The sequence below is a fragment of the Oncorhynchus kisutch genome, linkage group LG10 (assembly GCF_002021735.2).
Source record: "Oncorhynchus kisutch isolate 150728-3 linkage group LG10, Okis_V2, whole genome shotgun sequence".
Taxonomy (NCBI): Eukaryota; Metazoa; Chordata; class Actinopteri; order Salmoniformes; family Salmonidae; genus Oncorhynchus; species Oncorhynchus kisutch.
This window is the reverse complement of record NC_034183.2, coordinates 3,978,691-3,991,800: the sequence shown is the minus strand read 5'-3', so window position 1 is coordinate 3,991,800 and position 13,110 is coordinate 3,978,691.

The following is a 13,110-nucleotide window of genomic DNA, read 5'->3' as shown; positions in this document are numbered from 1 at the left end:
TGGTAGTCCCCTCTCTTCTCTTCCTGTGTAAGTTCTGGTAGTCCCCTCTCTTCTCTTCCCTTCCTGTGTTAGTTCTGGTAGTCCCCTCTCTTCCCTTCCCTTCCTGTGTAAGTTCTGGTAGTCCCCTCTCTTCCCTTCCTGTGTAAGTTCTGGTAGTCCCCTCTCTTCCCTTCCCTTCCTGTGTTAGTTCTGGTAGTCCCCTCTCTTCTCTTCTCTTCCTGTGTTAGTTCTGGTAGTCCCCTCTCTTCTCTTCTCTTCCTGTGTAAGTTCTGGTAGTCCCCTCTCTTCTCTCTCTTCCTGTGTAAGTTCTGGTAGTCCCCTCTCTTCCCTTCCTGTGTTAGTTCTGGTAGTCCCCTCTCTTCTCTTCCCTTCCTGTGTAAGTTCTGGTAGTCCCCTCTCTTCTCTTCCCTTCCTGTGTAAGTTCTGGTAGTCCCCTCTCTTCTCTTCCTGTGTAAGTTCTGGTAGTCCCCTCTCTTCCCTTCCTGTGTAAGTTCTGGTAGTCCCCTCTCTTCCCTTCCTGTGTTAGTTCTGGTACTCCCCCTCTCTTCCCTTCCTGTGTAAGTTCTGGTAGTCCCCTCTCTTCTCTTCCTGTGTAAGTTCTGGTAGTTCCCCTCTCTTCTCTTCACTTCCTGTGTAAGTTCTGGTAGTCCCCTCTCTTTCTCTTCCTGTGTTAGTTCTGGTAGTCCCCTCTCTTCCCTTCCTGTGTAAGTGCTGGTAGTCCCCTCTCTTCCCTTCCTGTGTAAGTTCTGGTAGTCCCCTCTCTTCTCTTCCTGTGTAAGTTCTGGTAGTCCCCTCTCTTCCCTTCCTGTGTTAGTTCTGGTAGTCCCCTCTCTTCCCTTCCTGTGTTAGTTCTGGTAGTCCCCTCTCTTCCCTTCCTGTGTAAGTTCTGGTAGTCCCCTCTCTTCTCTTCCTGTGTAAGTTCTGGTAGTCCCCTCTCTTCTCTTCCCTTCCCGTGTTAGTTCTGGTAGTCCCCTCTCTTCCCTTCCTGTGTAAGTTCTGGTAGTCCCTCTCTTCTCTTCCCTTCCTGTGTAAGTTCTGGTAGTCCCCTCTCTTCTCTTCCCTTCCTGTGTAAGTTCTGGTAGTCCCCTCTCTTCCCTTCCTGTGTTCGCGGTTAGTATTTATTTCCTTGTTTATTGTTGGTGGAGTCATTGTATATGATATTTCTTTAGTAATTCTATGATTCATGCTATTTAAAAAGACACTTGTTGCTTGATATGCATCAGTGTTCTGTGTTTCTTATTTCTGTCTGTTTTGACTATTGAACGATGTCAATATCACCACAGAGGCTTTCTGACTGTCCCTTTGGGTCTTGCTCTACTTGGCTCTCAAAACTGAAGGTGGCCTTCTCCCTACAGTTTCCAGTGCTTAGCTCTGCCCGACGAATGGCCCACTACACAACACTGTGTTTTTAATGTTTAGAAACGTCGGCCATTGCTTGCGATACTGCTTTTTGTAACATGTGGACCTTTCATCAGCGAGAAGAAATCTTTACAATAAAAATATACGCTGTAGCAGGTACAGATCCATACAGCCTCCATCCTACTAAACTACACTGTAGTAGTTACAGAACCTACAGCCTCCATCGTACTAAACTACACGTGTATAGTTACTGACCCATACAGCCTCCATCCTACTAAACTACACTGTAGTAGGCTACAGATCCATACAGCCTCCATCCTACTAAACTACACTGTAGCAGTAACAGATCCATACAGCCTCCATCCTACTAAACTACACTGTAGTAGTTACAGACCCATACAGCCTCCATCCTACTAAACTACACTGTAGTAGCTACAGACCCATACAGCCTCCATCCTACTAACTACTACACTGTAGCAGTTAGACCCACATACAGCCTCCATCCTACTAAACTACACTGTAGTAGTTCAGGATCCATACAGCCTCCATCCTACTAAACTACACTGTAGTAGTTACAGATCCATATAGCTATGGAGCCTCCATCCTACTAAACTACACTGTAGTAGTTACAGATGCCTCCATCCTACTAAACTACACTGTAGTAGTTACAGATCCATACAGCCTCCATCACTACTAACTACACTGTAAGTAAGTTCATATCCATACAGCCTCCATCCTACTAAACTACACTGTAGTAGTTCATATCCTACAGCCTCCATCCTACCTAAACTACACGGTAAGTAGTTACAGATCCATACAGCCCTCCATCCTACTAAGACTACAACTGTAGTAGTTACAGACCCATACAGCCTCCATCCTACTAAACTACACTGTAAGTAGTTACTGACCCATACAGCCTCCATCCTACTAGAACTACACTGTAGTAGTTACGGACCCATACAGCCTCCATCCTACTAAACTACACTGTAGTAGTTACGACCCATACAGCCTCCATACTACTAACTACACTGTAGTAGTTTACAGATCCATACAGCCACACTCTACATGCTGGTCTGAAACTAATTTCCCCCCCCCCCCCCCCCCTCTACATGCTGGTCTGACACTAGATCCCCCCCCCCTCTACATACTGGCCTGACACTAGATTCACCCCCTCTCTCTACATGCTGGTCTGACACTAGCCCCTCCCCCCTCTACATACTGGTCTGACACTAGATCCCCCCCCCCCCCTCTACATACTGGTCTGACACTAGATTCCCCCCCCCCCTCTACATACTGGTCTGACACTAGATTCCCCCCCCCCCCTCTACATACTGGTCTGACACTAGATCCCCCTCCTTCTACATACTGGTCTGACACTAGATCCCCCCCCCCTCTACATACTGGTCTGACACTAGATTCCCCCCCCCCCCCTACATACTGGTCTGACACTAGATTCCCCCCCCCCTCTACATACTGGTCTGACACTAGATCCCCCCCCTCTACATACTGGTCTGACACTAGATTCACCCCCCCCCCCCCTCTACATACTGGTCTGACACTAGATTCATCACCCCCCCCCCCCCCCCCTACATGCTGGTCTGACACTAGACCCCCCCCCCCCCCCCACATGCTGGTCTGACACTAGACCCCCCCCCTCTACATACTGGTCTGACACTAGATTCACCCCCCCCCCCTGCATGCTGGTCTGACACTAGACCCCCCCCCCTCTACATACTGGTCTGACACTAGATTCCCCCCCCTCTACATGCTGGTCTGACACTAGATCCCCCCCCCCTCTACATGCTGGTCTGACACTAGATCCCCCCCCCCCTCTACATGCTGGTCTGACACTAGATCCCCCCCCCCCTCTACATGCTGGTCTGACACTAGATCCCCCCCTCCCTCTACATACTGGTCTGACACTAGACCCTCCCCCCTCTAATACTGGTCTGACACTAGATCCCCCCCTCTACATACTGTCTGACACTAGATCCCCCCCCCCCCCTCTACATACTGGTCTGACACTAGATCCCCCCCCCCCTCTACATACTTGGTCTGACGCTAGATTCCCCCCCCCCCCTCTACATACTGGTCTGACACTAGATTTCCCCCCCCCCTCTACATACTGGTCTGACACTAGATTTCCCCCCCCCTCTACATACTGGTCTGACACTATATCCCCCCCCCCCTACATACTGGTCTGACACTAGACCCCCCCCCCCTCTACATGCTGGTCTGACACTAGACCCCCCCCCCCCTCACAGTACTGGTCTAACACTAGATTCCCCCCCCCCCTCTACATACTGGTCTGACACTAGATCCCCCCCCCTCTACAATGCTGGTCTGACACTAGATCCCCCCCCTCTACATGCTGGTCTGACACTAGATCCCCCCCCCTCTACATACTGGTCTGACACTAGATCCCCCCCTCTACATGCTGGTGTGACACTAGATCCCCCCCCCCCCTCTACATGCTGGTCTGACACTAGATTCCCCCCCCCCCCCCCCTACATACTGGTCTGACACTAGATTCCCCCCTCTACATACTGGTCTGACACTAGATTCCCCCCCCCCTCTACATACTGGTCTGACACTAGATTCCTCCCCCCCCCTCTACATGCTGGTCTGACACTAGATTCCCCCCCCCCCGCCTCTACATACTGTTTCTGACACTAGATCCCCCCCCCCCCTCTACATACTGGTCTGACACTAGACCCCCCCCCCCCCCTCTACATACTGGTCTGACACTAGATTCCCCCCCTCTACATGCTGGTCTGACACTAGACCCCCCCCCCCCCTCTACATACTGGTCTGACACTAGATGTAGAGGGGGGGGGATCTCTAGATTCCCCCCCCCCCCTTTACATACTGGTCTGTTACTAGATTCCCCCCCCCCTCTACATAACTGGTCGACACTAGATCCACCCCCCTCTACATACTGGTCTGACACTAGATTCCCCCCCCCCCTCTACATACTGGTCTGACACTAGATCCCCCCCCCCTCTACATACTGGTCTGACAATAGATTCCCCCCCCCTCTACATACTGGTCTGACACTAGATCCACCCCCCTCTACATACTGGTCTGACACTAGATCCCCCCCCCCTCTACATACTGGTCTGACACTAGATTACCCCCCCTCTACATACTGGTCTGACACTAGATCCCCCCCCCCCCCCTCTACATACTGGTCTGAAACTAGATCCCCCCCCCCCCCTCTACATACTGGTCTGACACTAGATCCCCCCCCCTCTACATACTTGTCTGACGCTAGATTCCCCCCCCCCCCTCTACATACTGGTCTGACACTAGATTTCCCCACCCCCCTCTACATACTGGTCTGACACTAGATCCCCCCCCCCCCCCCCTACATACTGGTCTGACACTAGACCCCCCCCCCTCTACATGCTGGTCTGACACTAGACCCCCCCCCCCCTCTACATACTGGTCTAACACTAGATTCCCCCCCCCCCCCTCTACATACTGGTCTGACACTAGATCCCCCCCCTCTACATGCTGGTCTGACACTAGATCCCCCCCCCTCTACATGCTGGTCTGACACTAGATCCCCCCCCTCTACATACTGGTCTGACACTAGATCCCCCCCTCTACATGCTGGTGTGACACTAGATCCCCCCCCCCCCTCTACATGCTGGTCTGACACTAGATTCCCCCCCCCCCCCCTACATACTGGTCTGACACTAGATTCCCCCCCCCTCTACATACTGGTCTGACACTAGATTCCCCCCCCCCTCTACATACTGGTCTGACACTAGATTCCCCCCCCCCTCTACATGCTGGTCTGACACTAGATTCCCCCCCCCTCTACATGCTGGTCTGACACTAGATCCCCCCCCCCCTCTACATACTGGTCTGACACTAGATCCCCCCCCTCTACATGCTGGTCTGACACTAGATTCCCCCCCCCTCTACTTGCTGGTCTGACACTAGATCCCCCCCCCCCCTCTACATACTGGTCTGACACTAGATCCCCCCCCCCCCCTCTACATGCTGGTCTGACACTAGATCCCCCCCCTCCCTCTACATGCTGGTCTGACACTAGATCCCCCCCCTCTGCATACTGGTCTGACACTAGATTCCCCCCCCCCCCTCTACATACTGGTCTGACACTAGATCCCCCCCCCTCTACATACTGGTCTGACACTAGACCCCCCCCCTCTACATGCTGGTCTGACACTAGATTCCCCCCCCCCCTCTACATACTGTTCTGACACTAGATCCCCCCCCCCCCCCTCTACATACTGGTCTGACACTAGACCCCCCCCCCCCCTCTACATACTGTTCTGACACTAGATTCCCCCCCTCTACATGCTGGTCTGACACTAGACCCCCCCCCTCTACATACTGGTCTGACACTAGATCCCCCCCCCTCTACATGCTGGTCTGACACTAGATCCCCCCCCCCCCTCTACATGCTGGTCTGACACTAGATCCCCCCCCCTCTACATACTGGTCTGACACTAGATTCCCCCCCCCCCCCTTTACATACTGGTCTGTTACTAGATTCCCCCCCCCCTGTTACATACTGGTCTGTTACTAGATTCCCCCCCCCCCCCCCTCTACATACTGGTCTGACACTAGATCCCCCCCCTCTACATGCTGGTCTGACACTAGATCCCCCCCCCTCTACATGCTGGTCTGACACTAGATCCCCCCCCTCTACATACTGGTCTGACACTAGATCCCCCCCTCTACATGCTGGTGTGACACTAGATCCCCCCCCCCCCTCTACATGCTGGTCTGACACTAGATTCCCCCCCCCCCCCCCCTACATACTGGGTCTGACACTAGATTCCCCCCCCTCTACATACTGGTCTGACACTAGATTCCCCCCCCCCTCTACATACTGGTCTGACACTAGATTCCCCCCCCCCTCTACATGCTGGTCTGACACTAGATTCCCCCCCCCTCTACATGCTGGTCTGACACTAGATCCCCCCCCCCCTCTACATACTGGTCTGACACTAGATCCCCCCCCCTCTACATGCTGGTCTGACACTAGATTCCCCCCCCTCTACTTGCTGGTCTGACACTAGATCCCCCCCCCCCCTCTACATACTGGTCTGACACTAGATCCCCCCCCCCTCTACATGCTGGTCTGACACTAGATCCCCCCCTCCCTCTACATGCTGGTCTGACACTAGATCCCCCCCCTCTGCATACTGGTCTGACACTAGATTCCCCCCCCCCCCCCCTCTACATACTGGTCTGACACTAGATCCCCCCCCCCCTCTACATACTGGTCTGACACTAGACCCCCCCCCCCCTCTACATGCTGGTCTGACACTAGATTCCCCCCCCCCCTCTACATACTGTTCTGACACTAGATCCCCCCCCCCCCCCCTCTACATACTGGTCTGACACTAGACCCCCCCCCTCTACATACTGTTCTGACACTAGATTCCCCCCCCTCTACATGCTGGTCTGACACTAGACCCCCCCCCCCTCTACATACTGGGTCTGACACTAGATCCCCCCCCCTCTACATGCTGGTCTGACACTAGATCCCCCCCCCCCCTCTACATGCTGGTCTGACACTAGATCCCCCCCCCTCTACATACTGGGTCTGACACTAGATTCCCCCCCCCCCCCTTTACATACTGGTCTGTTACTAGATTCCCCCCCCCCCCTTTTACATACTGGTCTGTTACTAGATTTCCCCCCCCCCCTTTACATACTGGTCTGTTACTAGATTCCCCCCCCCCCCTCTACATACTGGTCTGACACTAGATCCCCCCCCCTCTACATCTGGTCTGACATAGATTCCCCCCCCCCTCTACATACTGGTCTGAAACTAGATCCACCCCCCTCTACATACTGGTCTGACACTAGATCCCCCCCCCCCGCCTCTACTACTGGTCTGACACTAGATCCCCCCCCTCTACATACTTGTCTGACGCTAGATTCCCCCCCCCCCTACATACTGGTCTGACATAGATTCCCCCCCCCCCCCTCTACATACTGGTCTGACACTAGATCCCCCCCCCTCTACATACTGGTCTTGACACTAGATTACCCCCCCTCTACATACTGGTCTGACCACTAGATCCCCCCCCCCCCCTCTACATACTGGTCTGACACTAGATCCCCCCCCTCTACATACTTGTCTGACGCTAGATTCCCCCCCCCCCCTCTACACTACTGGTCTGACACTAGATTCCCCCCCCCCCCCCCCTCTACATACTGGTCTGACACTAGATCCCCCCCCCCCCCTCTACATACTGGTCTGACACTAGATCCCCCCCCTCTACATACTGTCTGACGCTAGATTCCCCCCCCCCTCTACATACTGGTCTGACACTAGATTTCCCCCCCCCCCCCTCTACATACTGGTCTGACACTAGATCCCCCCCCCCTACATACTGTCTGACACTAGACCCCCCCCCCTCTACATACTGGTCTAACACTAGATTCCCCCCCCCCTCTACATACTGGTCTGACATAGATCCCCCCCTCTACATGCTGGTCTGACACTAGATCCCCCCCTCTACATGCTGGTCTGACACTAGATCCCCCCCCCTCTACATACTGGTCTGACACTAGATCCCCCCCTCTACATGCTGGTGTGACACTAGATCCCCCCCCCCCCTCTACATGCTGGTCTGACACAGATCCCCCCCCCCCCTACATACTGGTCTGACACTAGATTCCCCCCCCCCCTCTACATACTGGTCTGACACTAGATTCCCCCCCCCCCCTCTACATACTGGTCTGACACTAGATTCCCCCCCCCCTCTACATGCTGGTCTGACACTAGATTCCCCCCCCCCCTCTACTTGCTATGCTGGTCTGACACTAATCCCCCCCCCCCTCTACATACTGTCTGACACTAGATCCCCCCCCTCTACATGCTGGTCTGACACTAGATTCCCCCCCCCCCTACTTGCTGGTCTGACACTAGATCCCCCCCCCCCCCCTCTACATACTGGTCTGACACTAGATCCCCCCCCCCTCTACATGCTGGTCTGACACTAGATCCCCCCCTCTACATAGTGGGTCTGTCACTAGATCCCCCCCCCCCTCTACATGCTGGTCTGACACTAGATCCCCCCCCCTCTACATGCTGGTCTGACACTAGATCCCCCCCCTCTACATGCTGGTCTGACACACTAGATCCCCCCCCCCTCTACATGCTGGTCTGACAACTAGTATTCCCTCCCCCCCCCCCCCCCGTCCCCCCCCCCCCCCCCCCTCTACATACTGGTCCTGACACTAGATCTCCCCCCTCTATATGCTGGTCTGACACTAGATCCCCCCCCCCCCCCCTCTACATGCTGGTCTGAGCACTAGATTCCCCCCCCCCCCTCTACATTACTGGTCTGACACTAGAGTCCCCCCCCCCTCTACATACTGGTCCTGACACTAGATTCCCCCCCCCCCCTCTACATACTGGTCTGACACTAGATCCCCCCCCCCCTCTACAGACTGGTCTGACACTAGATTCCCCCCCCCCTCTACATACTGGTCTGACACTAGATTTCCCCCCCCCCCTCTACATACTGGTCTGACACTAGATTCCCTCCCCCCCGACATACTGGTCTGACACTAATCCCCCCCTCCCTCTACAGACTGGTCTGACACTAGAATCCCCCCCCCCCCCTACATACTGGTCTGACACTAGATCCCCCCCCCCCACCCTCTACATACTGGTCTGACACTAGATTCCCCCCCCCCACCCTCTACATACTGGTCTGACACTAGACCCCCCCCCTCTACATACTGGTCTGACACTAGATCCCCCCCCCCCCTCTACATACTGGTCTGACACTAGATTACCCCCCCTCTACATACTGGTCTGACACTAGATCCCCCCCCCCCCCCCCTCTATACATACTGGTCTGACACTAGATCCCCCCCTCTACATACTTGTCTGACGCTAGATTCCCCCCCCCCTCTACATACTTGTCTGACACTAGATTCCCCCCCCCTCTACAATACTGGTCTGACACTAGATCCCCCCCCTCCCTACATACTGGTCTGACACTAGACCCCCCCCTCTACATGCTGGTCTGACACTAGACCCCCCCCCCCCTCTACATACTGGTCTGACACTAGATTCCCTCCCCCCCCTCTACATTCTGGTCTGACACTATATCCCCCCCCTCTACATGCTGGTCTGACACTAGATCCCCCCCCCCCTCTACATGCTGGTCTGACACTAGATCCCCCCCCCCTCTACATACTGGTCTGACACTAGATCCCCCCCCTCTACATGCTGGGTCTGACACTAGATCCCCCCCCCCCCCCCCTCTACATGCTGGTCTGACACTAGATTCCCCCCCCTCTACATACTGGTCTGACACTAGATCCCCCCCTCTACATGCTGGTCTGACACTAGATCCCCCCCCCCTCTACATGCTGGTCTGACACTAGATTCCCCCCCCCCCCTCTACATACTGGTCTGACACTAGATTCCCCCCCCCCCCCTCTACATACTGGTCTGACACTAGATTCCCCCCCCCCCTCTACATACTAGTCTGACACTAGATTCCCCCCCCTCTACATGCTGGTCTGACACTAGATTTCCCCCCCCCCCTCTACATGCTGGTCTGACACTAGATCCCCCCCCCCTCTACATACTGGTCTGACACTAGATCCCCCCCCTCTACATGCTGGTCTGACACTAGATCCCCCCTCTACATAGTGGTCTGACACTAGACCCCCCCTCTACATGCTGGTCTGACACTAGATTCCCCCCCCCCCCCTCTACATACTGGTCTGACACTAGATCCCCCCCCTCTACATGCTGGTCTGACACTAGATCCCCCCCTCTACATAGTGGTCTGACACTAGATCCCCCCCCCCTCTACATGCTGGTCTGACACTAGATCCCCCCCCCTCTACATGCTGGTCTGACACTAGATCCCCCCCCCTCTACATGCCGGTCTGACACTAAGATTCCCCCCCCCCCCCCCCCCTCTACATACTGGTCTGACACTAAGATCCCCCCCCCCCCTCTATATGCTGGTCTGACACTAGATCCCCCCCCCCCTCTACATGCTGGTCTGACACTAGATTCCCCCCCCCCCCCCCCTACATACTGGTCTGACACTAGATCCCCCCCCCCCTCTACATACTGGTCTGACACTAGATCCCCCCCTCCCTCTACATGCTGGTCTGACACTAGATCCCCCCCCCCCTCTACATACTGGTCTGACACTAGATCTCCCCCCCCCCCCTCTACATGCTGGTCTGACACTAGATTCCCCCCCCCCCCCCCCCCCTCCCCTCTACATGCTGGTCTGACACTAGATCCCCCCCCCCCCTCTACATGCTGGTCTGACACTAGATCCCCCCCCCTCTACATGCTGGTCTGACACTAGATTTCCCCCCCCCCTCTACATACTGGTCTGACACTAGATCCCCCCCCCCCCCTCTACATACTGGTCTGACACTAGATCCCCCCCTCTACATGCTGGTCTGACACTAGATTCCCCCCCTCTACATAGTGGTCTGACACTAGACCCCCCCCTCTACTTGCTGGTCTGACACTAGATTCCCCCCCCCCCCTCTACATACTAGTCTGACACTAGATCCCCCCCTCTACATGCTGGTCTGACACTAGATCCCCCCCTCTACATAGTGGTCTGACACTAGATCCCCCCCCCTCTACATGCTGGTCTGACACTAGATCCCCCCCCCTCTACATGCTGGTCTGACACTAGATCCCCCCCCCTCTACATGCCGGTCTGACACTAGATTCCCCCCCCCCCCCCCCCCTCTACATACTGGTCTGACACTAGATCCCCCCCCCCCCCCTCTATAATGCTGGTCTGACACTAGATCCCCCCCCCCTCTACATGCTGGTCTGACACTAGATTCCCCCCCCCCTCTACATACTGGTCTGACACTAGATCCCCCCCCCCTCTACATACTGGTCTGACACTAGATCCCCCCCTCCCTCTACATGCTGGTCTGACACTAGATCCCCCCCCCCCCCCTCTACATACTGGTCTGACACTAGATCTCCCCCCCCCCTCTACATGCTGGTCTGACACTAGATTCCCCCCCCCCTCTACATGCTGGTCTGACACTAGATCCCCCCCCCTCTACATGCTGGTCTGACACTAGATCCCCCCCCTCTACATGCTGGTCTGACACTAGATTTCCCCCCCCCCTCTACATACTGGTCTGACACTAGATCCCCCCCCCCCTCTACATACTGGTCTGACACTAGATCCCCCCCCCCCCTCTACATGCTGGTCTGACACTAGATCCCCCCCCTCTACATGCTGGTCTGACACTAGATCCCCCCCTCTACATAGTGGTCTGACACTAGATCCCCCCCCCCCTCTACATGCTGGTCTGACACTAGATCCCCCCCCCTCTACATGCTGGTCTGACACTAGATCCCCCCCCCCCCTCTACATGCCGGTCTGACACTAGATTCCCCCCCCCTCCCCCCCCTCTACATACTGGTCTGACACTAGATCCCCCCCCCCCCCCCTCTATATGCTGGTCTGACACTAGATCCCCCCCCCCCTCTACATGCTGGTCTGACACTAGATTCCCCCCCCCCCCTCTACATACTGGTCTGACACTAGATTCCCCCCCCCCCCTCTACATACTGGTCTGACACTAGATCCCCCCCTCCCTCTACATGCTGGTCTGACACTAGATTCCCCCCCCCTCTACATGCTGGTCTGACACTAGATCCCCCCCCCCTCTACATGCTGGTCTGACACTAGATCCCCCCCCTCTACATGCTGGTCTGACACTAGATATCCCCCCCCCCTCTACATACTGGTCTGACACTAGATCCCCCCCCCCCCCCTCTACATGCTGGTCTGACACTAGATCCCCCCCCCTCTACATGCTGGTCTGACACTAGATTCCCCCCCCCCCTCTACATACTGGTCTGACACTTGATTCCCCCCCCCCCCCCCCTACATGCTGGTCTGACACTAGATTCCCCCCCCTCTACATGCTGGTCTGACACTAGATTCCCCCCCCTCTACATACTGGTCTGACACTAGATTTCCCCCCCTCTACATGCTGGTCTGACACTAGATCCCCCCCCCCTCTACATGCCGGTCTGACACTAGATCCCCCCCCCCCCTCTACATACTGGTCTGACACTAGATTCCCCCCCTCTACATAGTGGCCTGACACTAGATCCCCCCCCCCCCTCTACATGCTGGTCTGACACTAGATCCCCCCCCCCTCTACATGCTGGTCTGACACTAGATCCCCCCCCCCCTCTACATGCCGGTCTGACACTAGATTCCCCCCCCCCCCCCTCTACATACTGGTCTGACACTAGATTCCCCCCCCCCCCCCCTCTACATACTGGTCTGACACTAGATTCCCCCCCCCCCCCTCTACATACTGGTCTGACACTAGATTCCCCCCCCCCCTCTACATACTGGTCTGACACTAGATCCCCCCCCCCTCTACATGCTGGTCTGACACTAGATCCCCCCCCCTCTACATGCTGGTCTGACACTAGATTTCCCCCCCCCTCTACATACTGGTCTGACACTAGATCCCCCCCCCCCCCTCTACATGCTGGTCTGACACTAGATCCCCCCCCCCTCTACATGCTGGTCTGACACTAGATTCCCCCCCCCCCTCTACATACTGGTCTGACACTTGATTCCCCCCCCCCCCCCCCCCTACATGCTGGTCTGACACTAGATTCCCCCCCCTCTACATGCTGGTCTGACACTAGATTCCCCCCCCTCTACATACTGGTCTGACACTAGATTTCCCCCCCTCTACATGCTGGTC